Here is a 14,791-nt window from a genome sequence, read left to right as displayed (position 1 = left end):
CCAAATTATACCAACAAAGTCTTAGAGTAGGCATGTGGATAACTGCTTGCAAAATTATTCACGTTATGTGTGTGTGTATGTGAGGGGTGAGTTCTCAAATTTATGTATTTTATTTTTGAAATGATATATATAGATATATATAGAATTAAAGAAATAAAAAGGTATTTTACATGTAAATTAGCCATTAGTTGGAAAGATGATTTCCAAAGTATAAGAAGTAAAAGAAACAAAATTTGGGTACATAAAATGAACAAATCTGAAGATGTACAAATAAGATAATGAAGAAGCAAAAAAAAAATTTCATGAAATCATTAAAACTGTAAATCATAAGCAAATAAATATGGCTAAAATTCAATGAATTTTTACTCTGGCTCTAACTCACTCCCCTTACCAAAAACTAACCACAGTGATCTTGTCCCTTAATTCCTTAGCAACCATTTTCTTTATTTCAAATTTGATACATTTTATATTTCCTTTTATTTGGAAAGCTTCTTGAAGGAAATGATATATTCCCATTCCATATTTCTCCATAATTCTAGTTACATTATCTTCAGTACAACTAGCAACAGTCAAAAAGTCATAGACACTTTAGAAAGGAGTTTTCCTGACTTCCATTTCTTTCTACTTTTGAAATTCATGATGATCTTTTAGTCAGTGTTTTAATCTCACCTGTGAACTTCTACTTGTCCTCCATGTTGCTAAAGGGCACCTATGAGAAATGTTAAATATATGTTTGTTTAGATATGTATCCCATTCATTTGGCAAATATAAAAGGCTCACCTTTTGCCTAGGACTGGGGATAAAATCCAGCCCTCATTGAATTTAGAGATTATCCAAAGTAACGTGCCAAGTTACCATTTAAGCCCCTGTAGCAGCTGGGTTAGTCCACACAACCCAAATGTGTGCCTCATTCCTGTGTACTTACCAATGACACTTTTTCTCCAATTATCTTAAGCTCTTCTGCTCTCCCACTTTTTTATACTCTATTTATTCCATTTGGTATGTCTCTTTACTTCTATCATGTTGGCCACTCTGTTTTTCTTAAAATTATTTCCCTTGATTAACCTGGAATAGTAACTTCTCAAACCATAATTCTTAATAATAATTCTTGCTTCCAGTGTCACCACCATGAATGATAACTAGCTGTCTGTGAATTTTAGCTTCATTCCATGTAGGTCTGAAGTCCCTGGAATGAGCCTTTTATTGGGTGAGCCTAGGTCAGTTGCTTTCTCTCAGCTTACCTGCCATAGAGAGAGGGACAGTCTTTCTTTAAACTTTTGGTTAGCTTCCTGTGCTGAAAAGCAGAAACTTCTATCTGCAGGGCATACACAAATGTCCTTGTGTGAATGTTCTAAATATAAGTGTATTGGGTCTATGTGTATGAATATAGGATATTAAGAATTCATTTATTGATATTTAAACTCTCCTGAGTCCCTGGTTCCTTATGATTAAAAGATGTTTTTAGATTAGACTCTGTTTCATATTGTGTTCTGAAGATTAAAATTTTCTGTGGAAGTACCTAGAAAATTAGTCCAAAGTGCCGAGGGACTGTGAGAGGACAGGTCTCTGGACTCCCCACCACGGCTTCAGTGCACACAGGTGTACTTTTAGTTGTTTTTATTGCATTTTCTTAAGAGAAAGTCATCTGTAATTCGAAATCTTTGACCAGCATTGTAACCAAGCCTTTATTCTCAAGGATCTACAGTATCAGCACATCTGGAAACTTCATAGAACTGCTGTCTTGCCCTATGATGGACCTTCCAAATTAGAATCTGTATTTTAACAATAGCACTAGATGACTCATCTCAAGTTAAAGTTTAAGGAACATTGTACTTGTTGATCCCTAAAGTCACTTGGATTTACAGCATGGTGCTTTTATACACATTTGTACAATATGTATTTTATCTTTACTTATTTTACTTTTTTGGGGGGATGGCATTTTGGTTCAGAGAAAAAGAAATTCATCAAAGATATACAACATAAAGAATTTTTTAATTAAATGTAGTAGAGGGTGCTATTGGAATTGAATTAGGTTCCAAATTTATTTCTAGTGATAGTAACTATGGCAGATGAAAGCTATCTATCCTTGTTTGATTATAAATCTCAAGTGCTCCTATAGTCCAAATATCCTATAATTAATGAAAAAAAAATCTTCCAAAGATAGTTCAAAGGAGATTGGGGGGTAATAGAGTAGCATATTAAATATTGATAATGATAAAATCAAGGGAAGATGATGAGTGCCTGCATTGGTAGAATGTTTTAGAGTTTATAAGCATTTGAATATTCAACAACTCATTGAAGTTATTAACAATTCAGGGAGGAAGGCAAATTAGGTATTTCAACCATAGTTCACAAATTTAAATAAGGCCTGAACCAGTATTCTGTCATAACCAAGACTAGTGCATATCATTTCTGTCCTGAAGTTGATCTCTAAGTCTCCAATTTCATGTTAAAATCATGTTAGTCCAAGCAGAAATGGGCCATGGAGAAGGACGTTTTCACTATATTCACAATATCTGAAGTTGACATTTTCCAGTTGCAGAAATGCCTCTTTTTGTTTCACTTTTTTTAAATAATTTCTCTGTAATGTTTCTCTTACCTTTTTATTTTCTCCTTCCACTTTTCCTCACCAGTTTTTTTCCTCCTTCTCTGAGGCCAGACTCTGCTAATTCGCAATAACTGGTTCTGCTGCTTCCACATCACCCCTACCCTTGCAGCAGCTTCCTCTTTTCCTGTGGCCACCTGCCTCCTGATCATTCTTGCTGGGCCTCGGGACATGGGACTCCGTGTGGCTCTGCTCTGTTCTACCTCCTCCTCTCCACCTGGCCCAACCACTGCTCCGCCAGGCCTTCCTCCTCTGCCCAATGTTGTTATAGCAACCGACAGTCAGTGGGCCCGGGAGACACCGTGCTGAGCCAAAACTGGCAGGAAGAGACACTGAGCAGCATCTGCGGGGGCTGATAAGGCCAAAATGTTGCGTTGGTCTCCTCTGGTAAGAAAAAGAGAGAAACATCGAGATCATATTGGCTCTGGTAGATCTAGCAGGAATATTCTCTGATCTAATGGAATGAATGGCTGGAAGGCCTGCTTACAGGTCCTGGTTGAATGACATAGGACTTTCTGCTTTGTTTGCCCAAATCCAGCCTTTTGGATCAACATCTTCAACACCTCCATCTCTACAACCATTAGAAGAAAGAGAAAAATGAAAATGATTCTAGGTTCTGGGTGGCAAGTGCAGAAGAAAATGCTGGTTGCTCTATTTAGTACAACATATTCCTATATCCCAGCTTTATCTAAATTGTTAGCTCTGATTATTGTGGAGAGGGATAAATGATCATTTTACATTTTAAAATGCACATGCTAGGGTTTAATAGGAGTGGTTTCCTTTGCTGCGAACAAAAACAACCTATAAAGCCGTTAATGATGGTTGCCTCCTATTTTCAAAGTATTTCCAAGTGCCAAAAATGATGAAGGCATTAAGGAGAACAAGTCTTATGCAATCACTCATGGTCATTTAGAAAAGTGGAGCTGGAAAGGATTGTTAGAAGTCTGCTTCTAGGACTGCAGTGTCCTAGACACCGGTCTGTGTAGCAGTCAATAATTTCGAATTTTAAAATGCTGAGGTGAGCAGAGACAGACTGGTTTATCTCTCAGTCTACAAATGAGAAGAATGTGGGCCAGAAAATGGAAGGGCCTGGCTGTGGCTACATGGCTTTTGAGCGACAAGGCTGGGCCTATATTTCAATGATAATACCTTGTTACCTTTCCATTAAACATGACTTCAGATATAAAAGCTAAAAAAAATTTAGAGAAGAGTCTTTCGGACCTCGATGTTTGGGGAAATTGTGTTGCATGGACCTAGGACCGTGTTCTCATGAGCTCATCACACCGTATGGCCCTGCAGCAAATAATCCAAACCCAATCAAAATACCGGGGATGCCGTCTCACTGCCTTTGGGATCTTAGAATCCCTTTACACACTGATCAGGGAAGAGTTCATTATGTTTATCAAACAAAACAACATAAAATTTATAAAATCTAACAGCATGAAAGATAATAAAATGAAGACAAAGGGGAAGGGGAAGCAAAGCAAGAGGTGGTTGTAAGTATGCTAAATTTTCCATTTTAATTAAAATTAACACTGTGTCAAGTAACGCATTAAGTAACACATGTTTATTATTTAAAAGTTATAATGTTAACCCTCAGACGTCTTTAAAAAACCAGAAACTGATTAAAACTCATCTTTCAGATGAGGAAGAGGGGGCTTAACTTTTTGCTTTAGACTATTCCTTGTGGTTTGAACTTTTAAATATGTGCATGTACTCATTTAAGACTTAAAATCAACATTCTCATCAATAGGGATTTGGTTAAATTATGGTACAGTTATAAAATGGAATTGTTGGTTTCCATTGAGAAGAATAGGATTGATCTACTTATTCTGATATAGGAGTATGTCCACATGAAAGGATAAGAGAAGAAATGAAGAAATGAAGTTATGAAATCATGTACAGAGCATTACCTATAAAAATACATACCCCTATCTCTGTATGTGTGTGTTTGTAGATTATAAAAAGAGATGTGGAAAAATATATACCTCACACTTGGATTTGAAGGGAGAAGAAATGAGGGACAGGAATTTTTTTAAATTGTATTTGAATGTTTAAATAATAAGAATATATTATTTTTTAATTCACTATTTTATTTTAAAATATGAAAAAAATTATAGAACTAAAAGGGAGTCAGAAGAAAATGTGGAGCTTTTCTTGATGAAATATTTCATAGATATTATAATGTCTACCTAAATTTAGCAACACTTTTAAATATAATATTAGAAAGAGATAAAAAGGTTTCTATATCATTTATTTGAGTACATTACTTTTTGGGGATGAGATGTAAAGTAGAAAAATAAGAATATTAAGAAAAAATATACAGCAGTAGAATTCAATTTGAAAATAAACGGTAAATGAAGCTCCCTCTGGAAACTAGTGGATTTTTAAATGTAATCATTTTGAATTTTTGCTTTAAATAGCTATAATTTCTCTAAGCACTAAGTGAGATAATTATGAGATTTTCTTTTTTCCCCTTTCCCATTAATCCATTTTACTATCTTGAAAAGTTTAATGAATGGCTATAAAGTCATAATGGAAACTGTTACAATGACTATTGTCTTCCATATTTATTGGTCCTTGGGCCAAATCCCAACTGGCTGTGCCCTCTCTTTATTTTCCCAAACCAGCTTTGAATGTGGAGTTCTTTGTTTAATTAATGCCAGCTTTAAAAAATTGAAGATTTCATGGTTTTATTTTGTTTTGGGATTTTTTCCCCCTGATTTTGGTGAAGAGTGTAAAAGAAAAAAGCAACCTTCGGCTTTGTTAAGATCTTTAGCCAAAAATTGGCAATTTTGAAGCAAATGAACGATTATTTTGGGGATGTAAATCAAACAATCTGTGGTACATTTGATGTTTCATAATATTTCCTCCATCTATTTCTCAAATTTGAAAAAAAAAAAGAAAGCCTACTAAGTTTTCTAATTTATGCCGAATAGATGACAGTTCCATTCCTTCAAGTGGTCTGGACTTTGAGTAGGATGTGCGTGTTAGCAAGGGTTCCATTCTATCCAAGTCCTGCCAGGATCCTTGTTTTAGGGTGAGCCTTTGGCTAGACTTTTCTTTTCCTTTTCTCACAGGATTTCCACTCATTTGGGTTGACTTCATATTAGGTTAAGAATATTTTCGAGAAACTATTTGCCGCTTGTGAATTAGGGAGTGTGAAATACATTATCTTGAGATAAATAAAGTGAAAATTTTTAATTTCTGAAGACAGCTCTGTAATTTATCCAGAGCACTTGGAGCACAATGGTTTATTAGGAGCATAGTGGTTCTCTCGTTTCTCCTCTCTTACTTATGCTTTATTTTCTAATATAAAATTAACATATCACAGATGTACAGTCTGAAAATAGAGGTTCATGTTGGAATTAAATGAAAATAGCAATCACTCATTATGTCACCTAGAGGAGAGAATGCCTATTAATAGTTTCCCAGGGCGCCTGGGTGGCTCAGATGGTTAAGCGTCTGCCTTCGGCTCAGGTCATGATCCTGGAGTCCCGGGATCGAGACCCACATCGGGCTCCCTGCTCGGCAGGGAGCCTGCTTCTCCCTCTCTCTCTGCCTACTTGTTCTCTCTCTTTATCTCTCTGTCAAATAAATAAATAAAATCTTTAAAAAGACTATATTAGGGTGTCTGGGTGGCTCAGTTGGTTAAGCGACTGCATTCGGCTCAGGTCATGATCTCAGGGTCCTGGGATCGAGTCCCGCATCGGGCTCCCTGCTCAGCGGGAAGCCTGCTTCTCCCTCCCCCACTCCCCCTGCTTGTGTTCCTTCTCTCGCTGTGTCTCTCTCTTGTCAAATAAATAAATAAAATCTTTAAAAATAAATAAAAAATAAATAAAAGCCTTTGCTGGGCGCCTGGGTGGCTCAGTTGGTTAAGCATCTGCCTTCGGCTCAGGTCATGATCTCAGGGTCCTGGGATCGAGTCCCGCATCGGGCTCCCTGCTCCTTGGGAGCCTGCTTCTCCCTCTGCCTCTCTCTCTCTGTCTCTGTCTCTCATGAATAAATAAATAAAATCTTTTAAAAAAAATAGTTTCCCATATTTTCATCAAATCTCTTAAGTCTACATTGTTTAGTTAAATCATACTCTGTAGAGAATTTCATAATGTGCAGTGACCTTGACATTTCAAGCAATTAAAAATTTGATGTTCTTAAATAATTAAAAAATACAAATCACCTAAGAAAATGCATTTTATGGAAATTTGGGGGTATTAAATTGGAAAAAATAAACATTATGCATAATGCTACCATCCTGAAGCAGCAACTATTAGGATTTTGGTATATTCTCTTTCGCTCTTGTTTGAATGCCTTTTCCTTTTCTACAGTTGATATTATATACTTCCCTGTATATCCTCTATTTTTGTTTTATGTTATAGAATTTTCCCATATCCTTAAAATTTCACGTTAAAAATCTTTTCATAAACATTTTTAGTGGCTGCATCATAGTATACATAGTGAACTCTTTGGAACTTAATTTTGTAATGGTGTTGTGTGTTTACAAGTGAACTTTGAGAGCATTTATTTCATTTGACTGTTTTAAGTGGGAATTCTTTAAGAGGCACCGGAGTAAAGGGCACACCAGGTAACTGGGGATGCGGGCAGGACTTTGGGGGCAGGGCCAGGCAGCTGGAGCCAGTTCCCCGGGAGCATTCAGGTCCATCCAGCAGAGGGAACTGCTGCAAGACACCAGTCTGTCTAACAAGAGTTCTCCTGCCAACAGGCCACAGAACTGAGCAAGAGCACCCGGAGTTGCTCTGTCCGTTTTTAAGTGCAGTTTTGTAATCTGAAAGATTGCATTGTGAAGCTGGAGGGATTGACGTGGTCTGCAACACCTTAACAAGTTGTCGTGCTGTGGAATGGAAAACCTTGAAATTAAAGCTTCTCCAGGGTCTTCCACAAAGACCAAAAATCTCAACATAAGGTTACTCAAAGGTCAACGTTGACTTTGGTTTGTTGTAAATCCAGAGGACGAATTGGGCAGATTGAAGGGTTTATTTTGGATAGTGATAGTAGACATACATCAGTACATTTCTTTTTACTTTAACTTTCCCTTCAGACTGTTTTGATATTATGAAGTGTCCACCACTGCTTTTATTGGCTATCAAACTATTGTTGGTTAGAAAAAGTTAATCATTGTAAATGTGCCAGTTACTGTGGCGTTTTAATGGCTTTGTTATCTAGGTACTTTTTCCTTCCTTTCTCCCTCTCTCCCTCCCTCCCTCCCCACCTTCCTACTTTCTCTCCTCCCTTCCTTCCTTCCTTCCTTTCCTCTTCCTTTTCTTTCTTCCCTTTTTCTTTATTTTCTTCAGGTGAATGGTATAAAATACTTTTTATTTAAAGCTCATGGGACTAGAATATGAAAACTAATAAAGAAATGTTTAGTTCTTTAGTTCAAGATAATAATTTGATCTCACACATTTAACATCCTCTTCTCTGGCATCTCCATTGAAATTGCCAAAGAAATAGAAAATAAGAGAAAGACTGGATTAAGCATTCATGGAAAAAACAAAAGAGCACTCACTATTTACAAAAGAGCAATTTAGGGGCGCCTGGGTGGCTCAGTTGGTTAAGAGTCTGCCTTTGGCTCAGGTCATGATCCCAGGGTCCTGGGATTGAGCCCCGCATCGGGCTCCCTGCTCAGTGAGGAGCCTGATTCTCCCTCTCCCGTTGCCTGCTGCACCCCCACCCCACTTGTGCTCTCTCTCTCTCTCTTTCAAATAAATAAAATCTTTTTTTAAAAGCAATTTGGAGGGAATTCAGGAATGTGGAATCCACATGAGACCTAACATAGGTGAGAATGAACCAGCTTGACTTATCCCTTGCAGAGGAAAAGCCTGTGTGGGACTTACTAAAAGGACAGAAACCCACAGATAAAAGGGAGAAATCCCTAGGATGAGAGAGGAGGGAGTTGGAGGTGATAATAGACTAGGGAAGCCCAGAGGGAACTTCTAACTTTACAATTGTGACGCCCAGAACCAGAGGCCAAGGCCATCCGCCTGCCCTGTGCTTTGCCTGGATGGTGTTCTAACTATATAATGAGACCATTGAGACAGCGGGCTCCATCTGAGAGTTGTTTACAGTGAGGGACAGGGAGCAATGCCCCAGCTATCTTTGGGCTACCACAGGAGATTTGATTACAAAAAGAAAAGAAAAATTGGTTAACTTTCTTTTAGCCAGAACTTGAGAAAGTGGCAGTTCTGCCTTTCATTTGGTGAGGAAAGCTTGTGGAGTGTGAGTGAAGCAGGAGCATACCACAGGGTCCGCGCACTAGGACAGTCATGCCAGTTAGAGAAGCGGGTAGTGCCTGTGAACTCTGGGTCTCCACCATAAATAAGTTGCAGCTGTGGATCCTTCTGGTTATGGTTCCCTCACCACCAATCACAAATGGAAAATGGACTTTGAATAAAGTCAAACTGTTGAAAGTAAAAGCCCTCTGCTTTTGTGAGGGACAATATGCTGTATACTGGGACAATTTCTGATACTCATTTTAGCAGAACTAAACAAACATGATTTTCATGTTGAGGATGGGTAAACTGCAAGAAAAGGAACATTCCCTTTTACTCCCAGCTTTACAGAGGTACTGTTAAAAAATTTGTAAGATATTTAAAGCGTATGACATGATTTGATACACATATTCATTGTGAACCATTTCCCCCCATTGAATTAACACATCCATCACCCCCAGATACTTACTTTTTTTTCTTTTGGTGAGAACATTTAAGTTATACTTTCTTAGGAAATTTCAGTTACACAAACAGTATTATCAACTATAGTTACTGTGTTATACATTAGATTCTCAAAGAGACATATACTGCATGGTATCACTTATTGAACTCAGAAACAGTAGAAAAGTGGTTGTCCCTGGCTGAGGGCTGGGGGAAGTACAGAGTTTGGAAAAAGGGTACAAATTTTTTAGTTATAAAAACATCATTCTTGGGACACTTGGGTGGCTCAGTTGGTTAAACGTCAGATTTTGGCTCAGGTCATGATCTCAGGGTCCTGGGATTGAGCCCTGTGTCAGAGTCCGAGCTCAGCGCAAAGTCTGCTTGTCTTTCTGCCCCTCCCCTCATTGCTCACGCTCACACTCTCTCTCACAAATAAACAAAATCTTAAAAAAAAAAAATAGAAACCTCATTCTTATGAAACATTTATTATTTCCAAACACAGGCACCAATCTAAGGAATTTAGAGCAAATATCCCCCAGGCAGTAAACCTACTAAAATATTAACAGGAAAATGTTTTTTTTTAATATAATTGTTTTCTGAATTGTTGCTTAACTGCACCAATTACATAAAATAAACCTTGCCTTCAGACTTTTTAAATTCCCCAAATTAAAATGAAGTGGAGGCACTGAAGGGTAGATTCCGCACTTCAGGAAAATAAATTAGTGAAATAGAAGTCCAGCTCTCAAAATTTTCTGTAACTTAGAGGAAAAGCATGAGGTAATTTTGATGGTGAAAAGATAAGGGATAAGGACGAAATACCTAGGAAATAAGAATATTTATAATAGAAAGTTGTCTTATTCACAAGGCACGTGAAAAAGGAGCAAAAATTATTAAATCATTGAAAAAAAGCCCCTGAGTTGAAAATTTGATTTCAGGATATATCAGAAGAAAAAAAAAAATCAATGAAGAGAATTGGATGTAAACATATCTGGGTGAAATATTTTATTTCTGGTAATGTAAAAATTCCATGAGCATCCAATAGAGAAAAATAAGTTGCTAAACAAAAAGAAGAAAAGGTAGGGTTAGCACCAGACATCTCTGTAACAATAAGGGCTATCAGATAGTAGGAGTCACCCCCACAGTCCTCAGTGAAAAGAAATTTTGAACCTAGAATTCTACATTAATTGAAACTATCATTCATGTATGAAAGCAACAGCAACACATTCCCAGTCGTGATGCATTTTTTCTAAGTAATTACAAGCTGTACATTCTAAAACAAGTAATTAACTTTCTCGTATACCAGCAGTAACCTGTTTAAAATCAGAATAGTGAGAAAGATATTTTTATTAGGTAACAAAAGTATAAATTAAAATATCTAGGAGTACATTTAATGCAAGGTGTATACAATATGCACACTATAGTAATATCATACATTCAGCAAATATTTATTTAATACTTTCCAAGTTTCCAACATTGGGAACATAATTGAGGGATACATAATAAAATTTGAATAAATGAACACCAGCCTCCTATATAGGAAAATTAGCATTGAAAATTTATCAGTTACTCCCGGGTCCCTGGGTGGCTCAGTCGGTTGAACTTCTGCCTTTGGCTCAGGTCATGATCCCAGAGTCCTCGGATGGAGCCCCACATTGGGCTCCCCGATCAGTGGGGAGACTGCTTCTCCCTCTGCCCCTTACCCCACTCGTGCTCTCTTGCTCTCTCTCTCTCAAATAAATAAATAAAATCTTAAAAAAAAGAAAATATATCAGTTACCCCTAAATCTCTTTATCATCTATCTATTTACTAATTAAACTCTAATACTGGTTATCTTAGGGTTGAGGTAGAGATTTGGAGAGAGATTTATGTAGAAGAATAAATTAGTATATAATGGGAAAGATTTTGAAAAAATAAGACTAATTTTGCAGGGAGAGACACAGATAATATATATTTTTTTATTATAGAACTTTTATAATTAAAATAGTCTAGTGCTGGGGCACCTGGGTGGCTTAGTCAGTTAAGCAGCCGACTCTTGATTTTGGCTCAGGTCATGATCTCAGGGGCCTGGGATCAAGCCCTGCGTCAGGCTCTGGGCTCAGTGGGGAGTCTGAGGATTCTCTCTCCCACTCCCTCTGCCCGTCCCCCACCCAAAAAAATAAATCTTAAAAAAAGTTTCAGTGCTGATATGAGCCCAGGACAAAAGAGAAATAGAATACAACGAAGTTTTTAAAAAGCACCAAGTGTTATGTGTATATTTGTGTCATTTTAGTATTTGATTAAAATGTCCTTTAAAATTTGTGGGAAGAAATAATGCATTATTTATATGGATGGTGTTAAGGTTTGGCTATCTGATTAAAAAATAATAACAGGTACAGAGAGTCCCTGACTTACAATGGTTCAACTTAAAGATATTTTGACTTTACAATAGTGTGAAAGCATTATGCAGTCAGTAGAAACCATACTTGGAATTTTAAATTTGAATGTTTTCACAGGTCTAGTGATATTTGGGATGATCCTCTTTTGATATGCAGTCTTAATCTGCCATGTTATTATGAGAGTAAGCAACTGATACACTTAGAACCATTCTATTTTTCACTTTCAAGTGCAGTAGTACAATACAGTGTAATAGTCAATAAGTTACATGTGTTATTCAACATTTTAAAAAATAAAATAGGCTTTATGTTAGGTGATTTTACCCAACGGTAGGCTAATGTAAGTGGTCTGAGTATATGTAAGGTAGGCTAGGGTAAGCTATAATGTTTGGTAGATGAGGTGCATTAAATATGTTTTCAACTTATAATGGTTTATGGGGATCTAACCCCCATCATAAGTTGAGAAGATCTGTAAATGTTAGAAAAATATTGGTGAATATTTCCCTAATCCCTGAGTGAAGAACTATTCTTTTGAGCATGACTCCAAAGTTACAAACTACAAAGGAAAAGACTGATGGGTTAAACAATCCTGACAGTGACACCTAACTGTCCAATTTCAGCCTCCTTTTTGCAAAGAGTGATCGCTGGGAAGCAGTTGTCCATCCAGCTATGTTTTCCAACATGCTCGCATCAAGCTGAGGTCACATGGACTATGTATCTGTGAAGGGGTTACTTCTGGGCCAAGGTGACCATGGAGCTCTACATTCTCTACACCTGTTTGCCAACTGTATGCCTAGGCATCACACCTTAGCACATTTTGTGGAGCTTCAAAATGAAAAGACTCGGGCCTCACTGCATTCAAGAAAGCTGCCTACTGACCAAGAAATTGTGGCACATCCATAAAATGGAATCTGATTCACTAATAAAATAGAATGAATATTTATTATTATTTGTATCAACAGATCATTCCAAATGTCCATCAACAGGTGAATGAAAAACAAATTGTGGTATTTTTATAGCTAAACAATCATGAGCCTTTTGGGTAGAAACTCCTGTTTTAAATGAAAGATTAAGACAATGTTTAGAGAAATAGGGAAAAAAACCAAATATTATTTTGAATATTAAAAAAAAGAAAGATGAAGACAGAACCAAAAGCACTCCCCACTCTATTTACTTCAAGTGATTTCTTTCTGAAATATGCTACAGTTGTTTTATAGATATAGATCAGTTGCTTAGACCATAGGAAGGAGGCCAAAGCGAAGGTGTGTGTTCTCTTTGTGGTCCGCTTAGCTTTGATCTCATGTTGCTCATCTTGCAAATGGAGATAATAAACCTGTAGGGTTTATGTGAGTCCAGAAATAAATGCTTATGACGTAACTAGCACGTAGTAGACAATAAATAAAGGCAGATAAAATCATCTGTTATTAGTGTTGTTGTCATAACACTTACTATCCAGTTGAGTCAAAAAATACTAACAAAATGAGTAAAAATGAGTTTGGAGTGAGCCTTAATCTTTTTCTTAGATCTGTTTCAACTTGATTATCTTGGAGGTTCACTGTGTTTTACACTGGGGATCGGGAAGCAACCATCTCCATTCAAGGGTGCTGCCCTGTTTCATAATGGATTAATTCATACCTAGAGCTCAGAAAGGAAGGACAAGTTGGGTAGGGTGTATACATCCTCCTCCTCCTACTCTTGGACAGAGGCACTCCTGGTTTTCCAGCCTTTGGATTTGGACTGGGACTTAACACCATCAGCAGCCCTGGTTCTCAGACCTTTAGGCTGGGACCATTATACTCCTGGCTTTCCTGGTTCTCCAGCTTGCAGATGGCAGGTCATGGAACTTCTCAGCTTTCATAACTTCAAGAATCAATTCTTATAATAAATCTCTAGATATCGATATCAATATATCCTATTGGTTCTATTCCTCTGGAGAACCCTACTACAATCACAGCTCTCAGCATAGAGGTGTCATAGGTTTCTTTAGTTATGCATGTCACTAAGAGATACATACACATTTAGGTCCAACTGATGAGCTTCTTTTATTGCCAGCTTCCTCACACAGAAAAGAACGTTCTCTGGAGCCAGCAGGTGTGGCCCAGAGAAGAAGCACTGCACCTTTTCATGCAGCTTACTGGGAGTAGCTGTTGTTCCTATTGGCCCCCACTAAGTGTACCCAACTGGTTTATCTCTTTGACTCAACCTCATCCGTTATTTATGCATTCGAAAATCCAAACCAACACAATATCATAACAAGTACTTGATTTTTTTTTGTTCTAGAAATTTCTACCAATTCAGCCAATCCTATACTGATCATCTAAAAGGAGTTTCAGCTCACAGTTAACAAAAAGTGAGGAAGTCAGATCCAGGAGGAATTTTTCAGGATTCCTACTGACTCAGCATTCTCCACTTCCCCATTCCTACCTGGCTGTGTCTTACTTATCCCAGAGCCCTTAGTTTTGATATCTCTTCCTCCTGTAAGATTTCCTTGACCACCCACCCTTGGTCTTGTTAGGTTTCCCCACAAGTGTTGCTAAATATCTTTACTTCCCTGTGACATTCTCCATGCTAATACTTTGTTTTTTGCCTGTGCTCTGAGCTCCCTGAAGGCAGAACATGTGTTTGTTAAGGCCCTCACTGTATCCCCTCACTGTATCCACAGATCCTGGCATATGGTAGCTACACAATAAATATAGCTGAAAAAATAAATACAACAAATTGTGGCAAGAATGGAGATTACATTAAAAGTTTATCTCCCCTTTTCCCCTTTGTCCCCAGGAGACCCCATCCTCCAGAATTCAAAGAAGAAAGTTGAACCCTTCTCACATTAAGCCTATCTTAAAAGCTGCTTTTAGAAACTCCAGTGCACACTCACACACCATTATATGTTATTTCAGGCTGGTGTAATAATAAAACTGTCAATCCTATGAATAAGAACTGTTTCTTTACTTGGATTCTTGCTCATGTTCGTGTATATTTATGTATTACTAGAAAAGCAGCATTCTTAAGATTTCTTAGATGGTTTGATAAGATATGACTCTACTTTTCCCAGCTTTTCTTATTATAAGAATCTTTAACAAGCTCTTTAAACAGTTCGCACATGCTACCTTACATTTTTATGTGATGTATAGTGGAATAATTTTTTAAAA

Source organism: Mirounga leonina, unplaced genomic scaffold (genome assembly GCF_011800145.1).
Source record: "Mirounga leonina isolate KUSES-001 unplaced genomic scaffold, KU_Mleo_1.0 Mir_199, whole genome shotgun sequence".
Lineage (NCBI taxonomy): Eukaryota > Metazoa > Chordata > Mammalia > Carnivora > Phocidae > Mirounga > Mirounga leonina.
Note: the sequence above shows the minus strand (reverse complement) of the source record.